Genomic DNA, 18,319 nt, shown 5'->3' with positions numbered 1-18,319 from the left:
CCAAGAAGAAGAGGAAGAGCAGCCGCCAGGCCAAAGCCGGGGACTCGCCTGCCGGCCCGCCCAGCCCGGCCGCAGGGTCGGCAGGCCGGGCGTTGCAGGCGAGCGCGCAGGCTGCTCGCCGAGCCCAGGCCCGCAGCGCTCGCAGCCCCAGCTACGAGGACCCCTACGTGCGGGGACGTCCCCAGCAGCAGCAGCAGCAGAGGCGTCAGCGGCAGGTGAGGAGACGAGGGAGGAACCACGCTCAACAACGCAGTGGCTCACTCACTCAACAACGCAGTCGCTCACTCACTCAACAACGCAGTGGCTCACTCACTCAACAACGCAGTCGCTCGCTCGCTCAACAACGCAGTCGCTCGCTCGCTCAACAACGCAGTCGCTCGCTCACTCAACAACGCAGCTCGCTCGCTCACTCAACAACGCAGTCGCTCACTCACTCAACAACGCAGTCGCTCGCTCACTCAACAACGCAGTCGCTCGCTCACTCAACAACGCAGTCGCTCGCTCACTCAACAACGCAGTCGCTCACTCACTCAACAACGCAGTCGCTCGCTCGCTCAACAACGCAGTCGCTCGCTCGCTCAACAACGCAGTCCGCTCGCTCGCTCAACAACGCAGTCGCTCGCTCGCTCAACAACGCAGTCGCTCGCTCACTCAACAACGCAGTCGCTCGCTCACTCAACAACGCAGTCGCTCGCTCGCTCAACAACGCAGTCGCTCACTCACTCAACAACGCAGTCGCTCACTCTCTCAACAACGCAGTCGCTCGCTCGCTCAACAACGCAGTCGCTCACTCACTCAACAGCGCAGTCGCTCACTCACTCAACAACGCAGTCGCTCACTCACTCAACAACGCAGTCGCTCACTCACTCAACAACGCAGTCGCTCACTCGCTCGACAACGCAGTCGCTCACTCTCTCAACAACGCAGTCGCTCACTCGCTCGACAAGGCAGTCGCTCGCTCGCTCAACAACGCAGTCGCTCACTCTCTCAACAACGCAGTCGCTCGCTCGCTCAACAACGCAGTCGCTCGCTCACTCAACAACGCAGTCGCTCGCTCAACAACGCAGTCGCTCACTCGCTCAACAACGCAGTCGCTCGCTCTCTCAACAACGCAGTTGCTCACTCGCTCGACAAGGCAGTCGCTCGCTCGCTCAACAACGCAGTCGCTCGCTCGCTCAACAACGCAGTCGCTCACTCACTCAACGCAGTCGCTCACTCACTCAACAACGCAGTTGCTCACTCACTCAACAACGCAGTTGCTCACTCACTCAACAACGCAGTCGCTCACTCACTCAACAACGCAGTCGCTCACTCACTCAACAACGCAGTTGCTCACTCACTCAACAACGCAGTCGCTCACTCAACAACACAGTCGCTCACCTCACTCAACAACGCAGTCGCTCACTCAACAACACAGTCGCTCACTCACTCAACAACGCAGTCGCTCACTCAACAACACAGTCGCTCACTCACTCAACAACACAGTCGCTCGCTCGCTCAACAACGCAGTCGCTCGCTCAACAACGCAGTCGCTCACTCACTCAACAACACAGTCGCTCACTCAACAACACAGTCGCTCACTCACTCAACAACGCAGTCGCTCACTCAACAACACAGTCGCTCACTCGCTCAACAACGCAGTCGCTCGCTCGCTCAACAACGCAGTCGCTCGCTCAACAGCACAGTCGCTCACTCACTCAACAACGCAGTCGCTCACTCAACAACACAGTCGCTCACTCACTCAACAACGCAGTCGCTCACTCAACAACACAGTCGCTCACTCACTCAACAACGCAGTCGCTCACTCAACAACACAGTCGCTCACTCACTCAACAACACAGTCGCTCGCTCACTCAACAACGCAGTCGCTCACTCACTCAACAACGCAGTCGCTCGCTCACTCAACAACGCAGTCGCTCACTCACTCAACAACGCAGTCGCTCGCTCACTCAACAACGCAGTGGCTCACTCACTCAACAACGCAGTCGCTCGCTCACTCAACAACGCAGTCGCTCACTCACTCAACAACGCAGTCGCTCACTCACTCAACAACGCAGTCGCTCACTCGCTCAACAACGCAGTCGCTCGCTCACTCAACAACGCAGTCGCTCACTCACTCAACAACGCAGGTCGCTCACTCGCTCAACAACGCAGTCGCTCGCTCGCTCAACAACGCAGTCGCTCGCTCGCTCAACAACGCAGTCGCTCGCTCGCTCAACAACGCAGTCGCTCGCTCGCTCAACAACGCAGTCGGTCGCTCGCTCAACAACACAGTCGCTCACTCACTCAACAACGCAGTCGCTCGCTCGCTCAACAACGCAGTCGCTCGCTCGCTCAACAACGCAGTCGCTCACTCGCTCAACAACGCAGTCGCTCACTCACTCAACAACGCAGTCGCTCGCTCGCTCAACAACGCAGTCGCTCACTCGCTCAACAACGCAGTCGCTCACTCGCTCAACAACGCAGTCGCTCGCTCGCTCAACAACGCAGTCGCTCGCTCGCTCAACAACGCAGTCGCTCACTCGCTCAACAACGCAGTCGCTCGCTCGCTCAACAACGCAGTCGCTCACCTCGCTCAACAACGCAGTCGCTCACTCGCTCAACAACGCAGTCGCTCGCTCGCTCAACAACGCAGTCGCTCGCTCGCTCAACAACGCAGTCGCTCGCTCGCTCAACAACGCAGTCGCTCGCTCGCTCAACAACGCAGTCGCTCACTCGCTCAACAACGCAGTCGGTCGCTCGCTCAACAACGCAGTCGCTCACTCACTCAACAACGCAGTCGCTCACTCACTCAACAACGCAGTCGCTCACTCACTCAACAACGCAGTCGCTCACTCGCTCAACAACGCAGTCGGTCGCTCGCTCAACAACGCAGTCGCTCACTCACTCAACAACGCAGTCGCTCACTCGCTCAACAACGCAGTCGCTCACTCGCTCAACAACGCAGTCGCTCACTCGCTCAACAACGCAGTCGCTCGCTCACTCAACAACGCAGTCGCTCGCTCACTCAACAACGCAGTCGCTCGCTCGCTCAACAACGCAGTCGCTCGCTCACTCAACAACGCAGTCGCTCACTCACTCAACAACGCAGTCGCTCGCTCGCTCAACAACGCAGTCGCTCGCTCACTCAACAACGCAGTCGCTCACCTCACTCAACAACGCAGTCGCTCGCTCGCTCAACAACGCAGTCGCTCGCTCACTCAACAACGCAGTCGCTCGCTCACTCAACAACGCAGTCGCTCGCCGCTCAACAACGCAGTCGCTCGCTCAACATCGCAGTCGCTCGCTCGCTCAACAACGCAGTCGGTCGCTCGCTCAACAACGCAGTCGCTCACTCACTCAACAACGCAGTGGCTCACTCGCTCAACAACGCAGTCGCTCGCTCACTCAACAACGCAGTCGCTCACTCACTCAACAACGCAGTCGCTCACTCGCTCAACAACGCAGTCGCTCACTCAACAACGCAGTCGCTCACTCGCTCAACAACGCAGTTGCTCGCTCAACAACGCAGTCGCTCACTCAACAACGCAGTCGCTCGCTCACTCAACAACGCAGTCGCTCACTCACTCAACGCAGTCGCTCACTCGCTCAACAACGCAGTCGCTCACTCACTCAACAACGCAGTCGCTCACTCAACAACGCAGTCGCTCACCTCGCTCAACAACGCAGTCGCTCGCTCAACAACGCAGTCGCTCGCTCAACAACGCAGTCGCTCGCTCGCTCAACAACGCAGTCGCTCACTCAACAACGCAGTTGCTCGCTCACTCAACAACGCAGTCGCTCACTCACTCAACAACGCAGTGGCTCACTCACTCAACAACGCAGTCGCTCGCTTACTCAACAACGCAGTGGCTCACTCACTCAACAACGCAGTGGCTCACTCACTCAACAACGCAGTGGCTCACTCACTCAACAACGCAGTCGCTCGCTCACTCAACAACGCAGTCGCTCACTCAACAACGCAGTCGCTCACTCGCTCAACAACGCAGTCGCTCACTCACTCAACAACGCAGTTGCTCACTCGCTCAACAACGCAGTCGCTCACTCACTCAACAACGCAGTTGCTCACTCGCTCAACAACGCAGTCGCTCACTCACTCAACAACGCAGTCGCTCACTCGCTCAACAACGCAGTCGCTCACTCACTCAACAACGCAGTCGCTCGCTCACTCAACAACGCAGTCGCTCACTCGCTCAACAACGCAGTCGCTCACTTCGCTCAACAACGCAGTCGCTCGCTCGCTCAACAACGCAGTCGCTCGCTCGCTCAACAACGCAGTCGCTCGCTCGCTCAACAACGCAGTCGCTCGCTCGCTCAACAACGCAGTCGCTCACCTCGCTCAACAACGCAGTCGGTCGCTCGCTCAACAACGCAGTCGCTCACTCACTCAACAACGCAGTCGCTCACTCACTCAACAACGCAGTCGCTCACTCGCTCAACAACGCAGTCGCTCACCTCGCTCAACAACGCAGTCGCTCACTCGCTCAACAACGCAGTCGCTCGCTCACTCAACAACGCAGTCGCTCGCTCACTCAACAACGCAGTCGCTCGCTCGCTCAACAACGCAGTCGCTCGCTCACTCAACAACGCAGTCGCTCACTCACTCAACAACGCAGTCGCTCGCTCGCTCAACAACGCAGTCGCTCGCTCAACATCGCAGTCGCTCGCTCGCTCAACAACGCAGTCGGTCGCTCGCTCAACAACGCAGTCGCTCACTCACTCAACAACGCAGTGGCTCACTCGCTCAACAACGCAGTCGCTCGCTCACTCAACAACGCAGTCGCTCACTCACTCAACAACGCAGTCGCTCACTCGCTCAACAACGCAGTCGCTCACTCAACAACGCAGTCGCTCACTCGCTCAACAACGCAGTTGCTCGCTCAACAACGCAGTCGCTCACTCAACAACGCAGTCGCTCGCTCACTCAACAACGCAGTCGCTCACTCACTCAACGCAGTCGCTCACTCGCTCAACAACGCAGTCGCTCACTCACTCAACAACGCAGTCGCTCACTCAACAACGCAGTCGCTCACTCGCTCAACAACGCAGTCGCTCGCTCAACAACGCAGTCGCTCGCTCAACAACGCAGTCGCTCGCTCGCTCAACAACGCAGTCGCTCACTCAACAACGCAGTTGCTCGCTCACTCAACAACGCAGTCGCTCACTCACTCAACAACGCAGTGGCTCACTCACTCAACAACGCAGTCGCTCGCTTACTCAACAACGCAGTGGCTCACTCACTCAACAACGCAGTGGCTCACTCACTCAACAACGCAGTGGCTCACTCACTCAACAACGCAGTCGCTCGCTCACTCAACAACGCAGTCGCTCACTCAACAACGCAGTCGCTCACTCGCTCAACAACGCAGTCGCTCACTCACTCAACAACGCAGTTGCTCACTCGCTCAACAACGCAGTCGCTCACTCACTCAACAACGCAGTTGCTCACTCGCTCAACAACGCAGTCGCTCACTCACTCAACAACGCAGTCGCTCACTCGCTCAACAACGCAGTCGCTCACTCACTCAACAACGCAGTCGCTCGCTCACTCAACAACGCAGTCGCTCACTCAACAACGCAGTTGCTCACTCACTCAACAACGCAGTCGCTCACTCACTCAACAACGCAGTCGCTCACTCACTCAACAACGCAGTGGCTCACTCACTCAACGCAGTCGCTCACTCACTCAACAACGCAGTCGCTCACTCACTCAACGCAGTCGCTCACTCAACAACGCAGTCGCTCACTCACTCAACGCAGTTGCTCACTCACTCAACGCAGTCGCTCACTCACTCAACAACGCAGTCGCTCACTCACTCAACAACGCAGTCGCTCACTCACTCAACAACGCAGTCGCTCGCTCACTCAACAACGCAGTCGCTCACTCACTCAACAACGCAGTCGCTCACTCACTCAACAACGCAGTTGCTCACTCACTCAACAACGCAGTCGCTCACTCACTCAACGCAGTCGCTCGCTCACTCAACAACGCAGTCGCTCACTCACTCAACAACGCAGTCGCTCACTCACTCGACAACGCAGTCGCTCACTCACTCAACAACGCAGTCGCTCACTCACTCAACAACGCAGTCGCTCACTCACTCAACAACGCAGTCGCTCACTCACTCAACAACGCAGTCGCTCACTCACTCAACAACGCAGTCGCTCACTCACTCAACGCAGTCGCTCGCTCACTCAACAACGCAGTCGCTCACTCACTCAACGCAGTCGCTCGCTCACTCAACAACACAGTCGCTCACTCGCTCAACAACACAGTCGCTCACTCACTCAACAACACAGTCGCTCACTCGCTCAACAACACAGTCGCTCACTCACTCAACAACGCAGTTGCTCACTCGCTCAACAACACAGTCGCTCACCTCGCTCAACAACACAGTCGCTCACTCACTCAACAACGCAGTCGCTCGCTCACTCAACAACACAGTCGCTCACTCGCTCAACAACACAGTCGCTCACTCACTCAACAACGCAGTTGCTCACTCGCTCAACAACACAGTCGCTCACTCGCTCAACAACACAGTCGCTCACTCACTCAACAACACAGTCGCTCGCTCACTCAACAACGCAGTTGCTCACTCGCTCAACAACACAGTCGCTCACTCGCTCAACAACACAGTCGCTCACTCGCTCAACAACGCAGTCGCTCACTCACTCAACAACACAGTCGCTCGCTCACTCAACAACGCAGTCGCTCACTCGCTCAACAACGCAGTCGCTCACTCGCTCAACAACGCAGTCGCTCACTCACTCAACAACACAGTCGCTCACTCACTCAACAACGCAGTTGCTCACTCGCTCAACAACGCAGTCGCTCGCTCACTCAACAACGCAGTCGCTCACTCGCTCAACAACGCAGTCGCTCACTCGCTCAACAACACAGTCGCTCACTCGCTCAACAACACAGTTGCTCACTCACTCAACAACACAGTCGCTCACTCACTCAACAACGCAGTCGCTCACTCACTCAACAACACAGTCGCTCACTCGCTCAACAACACAGTTGCTCACTCACTCAACAACACAGTCGCTCACTCACTCAACAACGCAGTCGCTCACTCGCTCAACAACGCAGTCGCTCGCTCAACAACGCAGTCGCTCGCTCGCTCAACAACGCAGTCGCTCGCTCGCTCAACAACGCAGTCGCTCGCTCGCTCAACAACGCAGTCGCTCGCTCGCTCAACAACGCAGTCGCTCACTTCGCTCAACAACGCAGTCGGTCGCTCGCTCAACAACGCAGTCGCTCACTCACTCAACAACGCAGTCGCTCACTCACTCAACAACGCAGTCGCTCACTCACTCAACAACGCAGTCGCTCACTCGCTCAACAACGCAGTCGGTCGCTCGCTCAACAACGCAGTCGCTCACTCACTCAACAACGCAGTCGCTCACTCGCTCAACAACGCAGTCGCTCACTCGCTCAACAACGCAGTCGCTCACTCGCTCAACAACGCAGTCGCTCGCTCACTCAACAACGCAGTCGCTCGCTCACTCAACAACGCAGTCGCTCGCTCGCTCAACAACGCAGTCGCTCGCTCACTCAACAACGCAGTCGCTCACTCACTCAACAACGCAGTCGCTCGCTCGCTCAACAACGCAGTCGCTCGCTCACTCAACAACGCAGTCGCTCACTCACTCAACAACGCAGTCGCTCGCTCGCTCAACAACGCAGTCGCTCGCTCACTCAACAACGCAGTCGCTCGCTCACTCAACAACGCAGTCGCTCGCTCGCTCAACAACGCAGTCGCTCGCTCAACATCGCAGTCGCTCGCTCGCTCAACAACGCAGTCGGTCGCTCGCTCAACAACGCAGTCGCTCACTCACTCAACAACGCAGTGGCTCACTCGCTCAACAACGCAGTCGCTCGCTCACTCAACAACGCAGTCGCTCACTCGCTCAACAACGCAGTCGCTCACTCAACAACGCAGTCGCTCACTCGCTCAACAACGCAGTTGCTCGCTCAACAACGCAGTCGCTCACTCAACAACGCAGTCGCTCGCTCACTCAACAACGCAGTCGCTCACTCGCTCAACAACGCAGTTGCTCGCTCAACAACGCAGTCGCTCACTCAACAACGCAGTCGCTCACTCGCTCAACAACGCAGTCGCTCACTCAACAACGCAGTCGCTCACTCGCTCAACAACGCAGTTGCTCGCTCAACAACGCAGTCGCTCACTCAACAACGCAGTCGCTCGCTCACTCAACAACGCAGTCGCTCACTCACTCAACGCAGTCGCTCACTCGCTCAACAACGCAGTCGCTCACTCACTCAACAACGCAGTCGCTCACTCAACAACGCAGTCGCTCACTCGCTCAACAACGCAGTCGCTCGCTCAACAACGCAGTCGCTCGCTCAACAACGCAGTCGCTCGCTCGCTCAACAACGCAGTCGCTCACTCAACAACGCAGTTGCTCGCTCACTCAACAACGCAGTCGCTCACTCACTCAACAACGCAGTGGCTCACTCACTCAACAACGCAGTCGCTCGCTTACTCAACAACGCAGTGGCTCACTCACTCAACAACGCAGTGGCTCACTCACTCAACAACGCAGTGGCTCACTCACTCAACAACGCAGTCGCTCGCTCACTCAACAACGCAGTCGCTCACTCAACAACGCAGTCGCTCACTCGCTCAACAACGCAGTCGCTCACTCACTCAACAACGCAGTTGCTCACTCGCTCAACAACGCAGTCGCTCACTCACTCAACAACGCAGTTGCTCACTCGCTCAACAACGCAGTCGCTCACTCACTCAACAACGCAGTCGCTCACTCGCTCAACAACGCAGTCGCTCACTCACTCAACAACGCAGTCGCTCGCTCACTCAACAACGCAGTCGCTCACTCGCTCAACAACGCAGTCGCTCACTCGCTCAACAACGCAGTCGCTCGCTCGCTCAACAACGCAGTCGCTCGCTCGCTCAACAACGCAGTCGCTCGCTCGCTCAACAACGCAGTCGCTCGCTCGCTCAACAACGCAGTCGCTCACTCGCTCAACAACGCAGTCGGTCGCTCGCTCAACAACGCAGTCGCTCACTCACTCAACAACGCAGTCGCTCACTCACTCAACAACGCAGTCGCTCACTCGCTCAACAACGCAGTCGCTCACTCGCTCAACAACGCAGTCGCTCACTCGCTCAACAACGCAGTCGCTCGCTCACTCAACAACGCAGTCGCTCGCTCACTCAACAACGCAGTCGCTCGCTCGCTCAACAACGCAGTCGCTCGCTCACTCAACAACGCAGTCGCTCACTCACTCAACAACGCAGTCGCTCGCTCGCTCAACAACGCAGTCGCTCGCTCAACATCGCAGTCGCTCGCTCGCTCAACAACGCAGTCGGTCGCTCGCTCAACAACGCAGTCGCTCACTCACTCAACAACGCAGTGGCTCACTCGCTCAACAACGCAGTCGCTCGCTCACTCAACAACGCAGTCGCTCACTCACTCAACAACGCAGTCGCTCACTCGCTCAACAACGCAGTCGCTCACTCAACAACGCAGTCGCTCACTCGCTCAACAACGCAGTTGCTCGCTCAACAACGCAGTCGCTCACTCAACAACGCAGTCGCTCGCTCACTCAACAACGCAGTCGCTCACTCACTCAACGCAGTCGCTCACTCGCTCAACAACGCAGTCGCTCACTCACTCAACAACGCAGTCGCTCACTCAACAACGCAGTCGCTCACTCGCTCAACAACGCAGTCGCTCGCTCAACAACGCAGTCGCTCGCTCAACAACGCAGTCGCTCGCTCGCTCAACAACGCAGTCGCTCACTCAACAACGCAGTTGCTCGCTCACTCAACAACGCAGTCGCTCACTCACTCAACAACGCAGTGGCTCACTCACTCAACAACGCAGTCGCTCGCTTACTCAACAACGCAGTGGCTCACTCACTCAACAACGCAGTGGCTCACTCACTCAACAACGCAGTGGCTCACTCACTCAACAACGCAGTCGCTCGCTCACTCAACAACGCAGTCGCTCACTCAACAACGCAGTCGCTCACTCGCTCAACAACGCAGTCGCTCACTCACTCAACAACGCAGTTGCTCACTCGCTCAACAACGCAGTCGCTCACTCACTCAACAACGCAGTTGCTCACTCGCTCAACAACGCAGTCGCTCACTCACTCAACAACGCAGTCGCTCACCTCGCTCAACAACGCAGTCGCTCACTCACTCAACAACGCAGTCGCTCGCTCACTCAACAACGCAGTCGCTCACTCAACAACGCAGTTGCTCACTCACTCAACAACGCAGTCGCTCACTCACTCAACAACGCAGTCGCTCACTCACTCAACAACGCAGTGGCTCACTCACTCAACGCAGTCGCTCACTCACTCAACAACGCAGTCGCTCACTCACTCAACGCAGTCGCTCACTCAACAACGCAGTCGCTCACTCACTCAACGCAGTTGCTCACTCACTCAACGCAGTCGCTCACTCACTCAACAACGCAGTCGCTCACTCACTCAACAACGCAGTCGCTCACTCACTCAACAACGCAGTCGCTCGCTCACTCAACAACGCAGTCGCTCACTCACTCAACAACGCAGTCGCTCACTCACTCAACAACGCAGTTGCTCACTCACTCAACAACGCAGTCGCTCACTCACTCAACGCAGTCGCTCGCTCACTCAACAACGCAGTCGCTCACTCACTCAACAACGCAGTCGCTCACTCACTCGACAACGCAGTCGCTCACTCACTCAACAACGCAGTCGCTCACTCACTCAACAACGCAGTCGCTCACTCACTCAACAACGCAGTCGCTCACTCACTCAACAACGCAGTCGCTCACTCACTCAACAACGCAGTCGCTCACTCACTCAACGCAGTCGCTCGCTCACTCAACAACGCAGTCGCTCACTCACTCAACGCAGTCGCTCGCTCACTCAACAACACAGTCGCTCACTCGCTCAACAACACAGTCGCTCACTCACTCAACAACACAGTCGCTCACTCGCTCAACAACACAGTCGCTCACTCACTCAACAACGCAGTTGCTCACTCGCTCAACAACACAGTCGCTCACTCGCTCAACAACACAGTCGCTCACTCACTCAACAACGCAGTCGCTCGCTCACTCAACAACACAGTCGCTCACTCGCTCAACAACACAGTCGCTCACTCACTCAACAACGCAGTTGCTCACTCGCTCAACAACACAGTCGCTCACCTCGCTCAACAACACAGTCGCTCACTCACTCAACAACACAGTCGCTCGCTCACTCAACAACGCAGTTGCTCACTCGCTCAACAACACAGTCGCTCACCTCGCTCAACAACACAGTCGCTCACTCGCTCAACAACGCAGTCGCTCACTCACTCAACAACACAGTCGCTCGCTCACTCAACAACGCAGTCGCTCACTCGCTCAACAACGCAGTCGCTCACTCGCTCAACAACGCAGTCGCTCACTCACTCAACAACACAGTCGCTCACTCACTCAACAACGCAGTTGCTCACTCGCTCAACAACGCAGTCGCTCGCTCACTCAACAACGCAGTCGCTCACTCGCTCAACAACGCAGTCGCTCACTCGCTCAACAACACAGTCGCTCACTCGCTCAACAACACAGTTGCTCACTCACTCAACAACACAGTTGCTCACTCACTCAACAACGCAGTCGCTCACTCACTCAACAACACAGTCGCTCACTCGCTCAACAACACAGTTGCTCACTCACTCAACAACACAGTCGCTCACTCACTCAACAACGCAGTCGCTCACTCGCTCAACAACGCAGTCGCTCGCTCAACAACACAGTCGCTCACTCGCTCAACAACGCAGTCGCTCACTCGCTCGACAACACAGTCGCTCACTCGCTCAACAACACAGTCGCTCACTCGCTCAACAACGCAGTCGCTCGCTCAACAACACAGTCGCTCACTCGCTCGACAACACAGTCGCTCACTCGCTCAACAACGCAGTCGCTCACTCGCTCAACAACGCAGTCGCTCGCTCAACAACACAGTCGCTCACTCGCTCGACAACACAGTCGCTCACTCGCTCGACAACACAGTCGCTCACTCGCTCAACAACACAGTCGCTCACTCGCTCAACAACACAGTCGCTCACTCGCTCAACAACACAGTCGCTCACTCGCTCAACAACACAGTCGCTCGCTCAACAACACAGTCGCTCACTCGCTCGACAACACAGTCGCTCACTCGCTCGACAACACAGTCGCTCACTCGCTCAACAACACAGTCGCTCACTCGCTCAACAACACAGTCGCTCACTCACTCAACAACACAGTCGCTCACTCGCTCAACAACACAGTCGCTCACTCGCTCAACAACACAGTCGCTCACTCGCTCGACAACACAGTCGCTCGCTCGCTCAACAACACAGTCGCTCACTCGCTCAACAACACAGTCGCTCGCTCGCTCAACAACACAGTCGCTCGCTCGCTAACAACACAGTCGCTCACCTCGCTCAACAACACAGTCGCTCGCTCGCTCAACAACGCAGTCGCTCGCTCGCTCAACAACGCAGTTGCTCGCTCACTCAACAACACAGTCGCTCGCTCGCTCAACAACACAGTCGCTCGCCTCGCTCAACAACGCAGTCGCTCGCTCACTCAACAACACAGTCGCTCGCTCGCTCAACAACACAGTCGCTCGCTCGCTCAACAACACAGTCGCTCGCTCGCTCAACAACGCAGTCGCTCGCTCGCTCAACAACGCAGTCGCTCACTCGCTCAACAACGCAGTCGCTCGCTCACTCAACAACACAGTCGCTCGCTCGCTCAACAACACAGTCGCTCGCTCGCTCAACAACGCAGTCGCTCGCTCGCTCAACAACGTAGTCGCTCACTCGCTCAACAACACAGTCGCTCGCTCGCTCAACAACGCAGTCGCTCGCTCGCTCAACAACGCAGTCGCTCGCTCGCTCAACAACGCAGTCGCTCGCTCGCTCAACAACACAGTCGCTCGCTCGCTCAACAACGCAGTCGCTCGCTCACTCAACAACGCAGTCGCTCGCTCACTCAACAACGCAGTCGCTCGCTCACTCAACAACGCAGTCGCTCGCTCGCTCAACAACGCAGTCGCTCGCTCACTCAACAACGCAGTCGCTCGCTCGCTCAACAACGCAGTCGCTCGCTCGCTCAACAACGCAGTCGCTCGCTCACTCAACAACGCAGTCGCTCGCTCGCTCAACAACGCAGTCGCTCGCTCACTCAACAACGCAGTCGCTCGCTCACTCAACAACGCAGTCGCTCGCTCGCTCAACAACGCAGTCGCTCGCTCACTCAACAACGCAGTCGCTCGCTCACTCAACAACGCAGTCGCTCGCTCGCTCAACAACGCAGTTGCTCACTCAACAACGCAGTCGCTCACTCGCTCAACAACGCAGTCGCTCACTCGCTCAACAACACAGTCGCTCACTCGCTCAACAACGCAGTCGCTCACTCGCTCAACAACACAGTCGCTCACTCGCTCAACAACGCAGTCGCTCACTCGCTCAACAACGCAGTCGCTCACTCGCTCAACAACGCAGTCGCTCACTCGCTCAACAACGCAGTCGCTCGCTCGCTCAACAACGCAGTCGCTCACTCGCTCAACAACGCAGTCGCTCACTCGCTCAACAACGCAGTCGCTCGCTCGCTCAACAACGCAGTCGCTCGCTCACTCAACAACGCAGTCGCTCGCTCACTCAACAACGCAGTCGCTCACTCGCTCAACAACGCAGTCGCTCACTCGCTCAACAACGCAGTCGCTCACTCGCTCAACAACGCAGTCGCTCGCTCGCTCAACAACGCAGTTGCTCACTCGCTCAACAACGCAGTCGCTCGCTCGCTCAACAACGCAGTCGCTCACTCAACAACGCAGTCGCTCGCTCGCTCAACAACGCAGTCGCTCGCTCGCTCAACAACGCAGTCGCTCACTCACTCAACAACGCAGTCGCTCGCTCGCTCAACAACGCAGTCGCTCACTCGCTCAACAACGCAGTCGCTCACTCACTCAACAACGCAGTCGCTCGCTCGCTCAACAACGCAGTTGCTCGCTCGCTCAACAACGCAGTTGCTCACTCACTCAACAACACAGTTGCTCGCTCACTCAACAACGCAGTCGCTCACTCAACAACGCAGTCGCTCGCTCGCTCAACAACGCAGTCGCTCACTCGCTCAACAACACAGTCGCTCACTCGCTCAACAACACAGTCGCTCGCTCACTCAACAACGCAGTTGCTCGCTCACTCAACAACGCAGTCGCTCGCTCGCTCAACAGCGCAGTCGCTCACTCGCTCAACAACGCAGTTGCTCGCTCACTCAACAACGCAGTTGCTCACTCAACAACGCAGTCGCTCGCTCGCTCAACAACGCAGTCGCTCACTCGCTCAACAACACAGTTGCTCGCTCACTCAACAACGCAGTTGCTCGCTCACTCAACAACGCAGTCGCTCGCTCGCTCAACAGCGCAGTCGCTCACTCGCTCAACAACGCAGTTGCTCGCTCGCTCAACAGCGCAGTCGCTCACTCACTCAACAGCGCAGTCGCTCACTCACTCAACAACGCAGTTGCTCACTCAACAACGCAGTTGCTCGCTCGCTCAACAACGCAGTCGCTCACTCACTCAACAACGCAGTTGCTCACTCAACAACGCAGTTGCTCACTCGCTCAACAACGCAGTCGCTCACTCGCTCAACAACGCAGTTGCTCGCTCGCTCAACAACGCAGTTGCTCACTCGCTCAACAACGCAGTCGCTCACTCGCTCAACAACGCAGTTGCTCGCTCACTCAACAACGCAGTTGCTCGCTCGCTCAACAACGCAGTTGCTCGCTCGCTCAACAACGCAGTTGCTCGCTCGCTCAACAACGCAGTTGCTCGCTCACTCAACAACGCAGTTGCTCGCTCACTCAACAACGCAGTTGCTCGCTCACTCAACAACACAGTTGCTCGCTCACTCAACAACACAGTCGCTCGCTCACTCAACAACGCAGTCGCTCGCTCACTCAACAACGCAGTTGCTCACTCGCTCAACAACGCAGTTGCTCGCTCACTCAACAACGCAGTTGCTCGCTCACTCAACAACGCAGTTGCTCGCTCACTCAACAACACAGTCGCTCGCTCACTCAACAACGCAGTTGCTCGCTCACTCAACAACGCAGTTGCTCGCTCACTCAACAACGCAGTCGCTCGCTCACTCAACAACGCAGTTGCTCACCTCGCTCAACAACGCAGTTGCTCGCTCACTCAACAACGCAGTTGCTCGCTCACTCAACAACGCAGTCGCTCGCTCGCTCAACAACGCAGTCGCTCGCTCACTCAACAACGCAGTTGCTCGCTCACTCAACAACGCAGTCGCTCGCTCGCTCAACAACGCAGTCGCTCGCTCACTCAACAACGCAGTCGCTCGCTCACTCAACAACGCAGTTGCTCACTCGCTCAACAACGCAGTTGCTCGCTCACTCAACAACGCAGTTGCTCGCTCACTCAACAACGCAGTTGCTCACTCGCTCAACAACGCAGTTGCTCACTCGCTCAACAACACAGTTGCTCGCTCACTCAACAACGCAGTCGCTCACTCACTCAACAACGCAGTTGCTCGCTCACTCAACAACGCAGTTGCTCACTCGCTCAACAACGCAGTTGCTCACTCGCTCAACAACGCAGTTGCTCGCTCACTCAACAACGCAGTTGCTCACTCGCTCAACAACGCAGTTGCTCGCTCACTCAACAACACAGTTGCTCGCTCACTCAACAACGCAGTTGCTCGCTCACTCAACAACGCAGTTGCTCACTCGCTCAACAACGCAGTTGCTCACTCGCTCAACAACGCAGTTGCTCGCTCGCTCAACAACGCAGTTGCTCACTCGCTCAACAACGCAGTTGCTCACTCGCTCAACAACGCAGTTGCTCACTCGCTCAACAACGCAGTTGCTCACTCGCTCAACAACGCAGTTGCTCGCTCACTCAACAACGCAGTTGCTCGCTCACTCGACAACGCAGTTGCTCGCTCACTCAACAACGCAGTCGCTCGCTCACTCAACAACGCAGTCGCTCGCTCACTCAACAACGCAGTCGCTCGCTCACTCAACAACGCAGTCGCTCACTCACTCAACAACGCAGTTGCTCGCTCACTCAACAACGCAGTCGCTCACTCGCTCGACAACGCAGTTGCTCACTCACTCAACAACGCAGTTGCTCGCTCACTCAACAACGCAGTCGCTCACTCACTCAACAACGCAGTTGCTCGCTCACTCAACAACGCAGTCGCTCACTCGCTCAACAACGCAGTTGCTCGCTCACTCAACAACGCAGTTGCTCGCTCACTCAACAACGCAGTCGCTCACTCACTCAACAACGCAGTTGCTCGCTCACTCAACAACGCAGTCGCTCACTCGCTCAACAACGCAGTTGCTCACTCACTCAACAACGCAGTTGCTCGCTCACTCAACAACGCAGTCGCTCACTCACTCAACAACGCAGTTGCTCGCTCACTCAACAACGCAGTCGCTCACTCGCTCAACAACGCAGTTGCTCGCTCACTCAACAACACAGTCGCTCACTCAACAACGCAGTCGCTCACTCGCTCAACAACGCAGTTGCTCACTCACTCAACAACGCAGTTGCTCGCTCGCTCAACAACGCAGTTGCTCGCTCACTCAACAACGCAGTTGCTCGCTCACTCAACAACGCAGTCGCTCGCTCACTCAACAACGCAGTTGCTCACTCGCTCAACAACGCAGTTGCTCGCTCACTCAACAACGCAGTTGCTCGCTCACTCAACAACGCAGTCGCTCGCTCGCTCAACAACGCAGTCGCTCGCTCACTCAACAACGCAGTTGCTCGCTCACTCAACAACGCAGTCGCTCGCTCGCTCAACAACGCAGTCGCTCGCTCACTCAACAACGCAGTCGCTCGCTCACTCAACAACGCAGTCGCTCGCTCACTCAACAACGCAGTCGCTCGCTCACTCAACAACGCAGTCGCTCGCTCACTCAACAACGCAGTCGCTCGCTCACTCAACAACGCAGTCGCTCGCTCACTCAACAACGCAGTCGCTCGCTCACTCAACAACGCAGTTGCTCGCTCACTCAACAACGCAGTTGCTCACTCGCTCAACAACGCAGTTGCTCACTCGCTCAACAACACAGTTGCTCGCTCACTCAACAACGCAGTCGCTCACTCACTCAACAACGCAGTTGCTCGCTCACTCAACAACGCAGTTGCTCACTCGCTCAACAACGCAGTTGCTCACTCGCTCAACAACGCAGTTGCTCGCTCACTCAACAACGCAGTTGCTCACTCGCTCAACAACGCAGTTGCTCGCTCACTCAACAACACAGTTGCTCGCTCACTCAACAACGCAGTTGCTCGCTCACTCAACAACGCAGTTGCTCACTCGCTCAACAACGCAGTTGCTCACTCGCTCAACAACGCAGTTGCTCGCTCGCTCAACAACGCAGTTGCTCACTCGCTCAACAACGCAGTTGCTCACTCGCTCAACAACGCAGTTGCTCACTCGCTCAACAACGCAGTTGCTCGCTCACTCAACAACGCAGTTGCTCGCTCACTCGACAACGCAGTTGCTCGCTCACTCAACAACGCAGTTGCTCGCTCACTCAACAACGCAGTCGCTCGCTCACTCAACAACGCAGTCGCTCGCTCACTCAACAACGCAGTCGCTCACTCACTCAACAACGCAGTTGCTCGCTCACTCAACAACGCAGTCGCTCACTCGCTCGACAACGCAGTTGCTCGCTCACTCAACAACGCAGTCGCTCACTCACTCAACAACGCAGTTGCTCGCTCACTCAACAACGCAGTCGCTCACTCGCTCAACAACGCAGTTGCTCGCTCACTCAACAACGCAGTTGCTCGCTCACTCAACAACGCAGTCGCTCACTCACTCAACAACGCAGTTGCTCGCTCACTCAACAACGCAGTCGCTCACTCGCTCAACAACGCAGTTGCTCACTCACTCAACAACGCAGTTGCTCGCTCACTCAACAACGCAGTCGCTCACTCACTCAACAACGCAGTTGCTCGCTCACTCAACAACGCAGTCGCTCACTCGCTCAACAACGCAGTTGCTCGCTCACTCAACAACACAGTCGCTCACTCAACAACGCAGTCGCTCACTCGCTCAACAACGCAGTTGCTCACTCACTCAACAACGCAGTTGCTCGCTCGCTCAACAACGCAGTCGCTCACTCAACAACGCAGTCGCTCACTCACTCAACAACGCAGTTGCTCGCTCACTCAACAACACAGTTGCTCGCTCACTCAACAACGCAGTCGCTCACTCAACAACGCAGTCGCTCGCTCGCTCAACAACGCAGTCGCTCA

At 56.8% G+C, this 18,319-nt stretch overlaps 1 protein-coding gene across 1 annotated transcript in view; it reads left to right on the top strand.

Moving 5' to 3' along the window:
• Positions 1-6: 6 nt before the first annotated feature.
• The window catches only part of LOC144740953 (uncharacterized), a 37,791-nt gene continuing 19,478 nt past the window's right edge, over positions 7-18,319 (top strand). Inside the window, exon 1 of the mRNA XM_078623644.1 lies at positions 7-215. The gene's annotated coding sequence lies outside the window, so the exon portion shown is untranslated. The remainder of the gene's footprint in view (positions 216-18,319) is intronic.

Source organism: Lampetra planeri, unplaced genomic scaffold, assembly GCF_965212315.1.
Source record: "Lampetra planeri unplaced genomic scaffold, kcLamPlan1.2.h2 scaffold_360, whole genome shotgun sequence".
Lineage (NCBI taxonomy): Eukaryota > Metazoa > Chordata > Hyperoartia > Petromyzontiformes > Petromyzontidae > Lampetra > Lampetra planeri.
The sequence above is the reverse complement of the archived record's forward strand: the minus strand, read 5'-3'. Positions and strand labels throughout refer to the sequence as shown.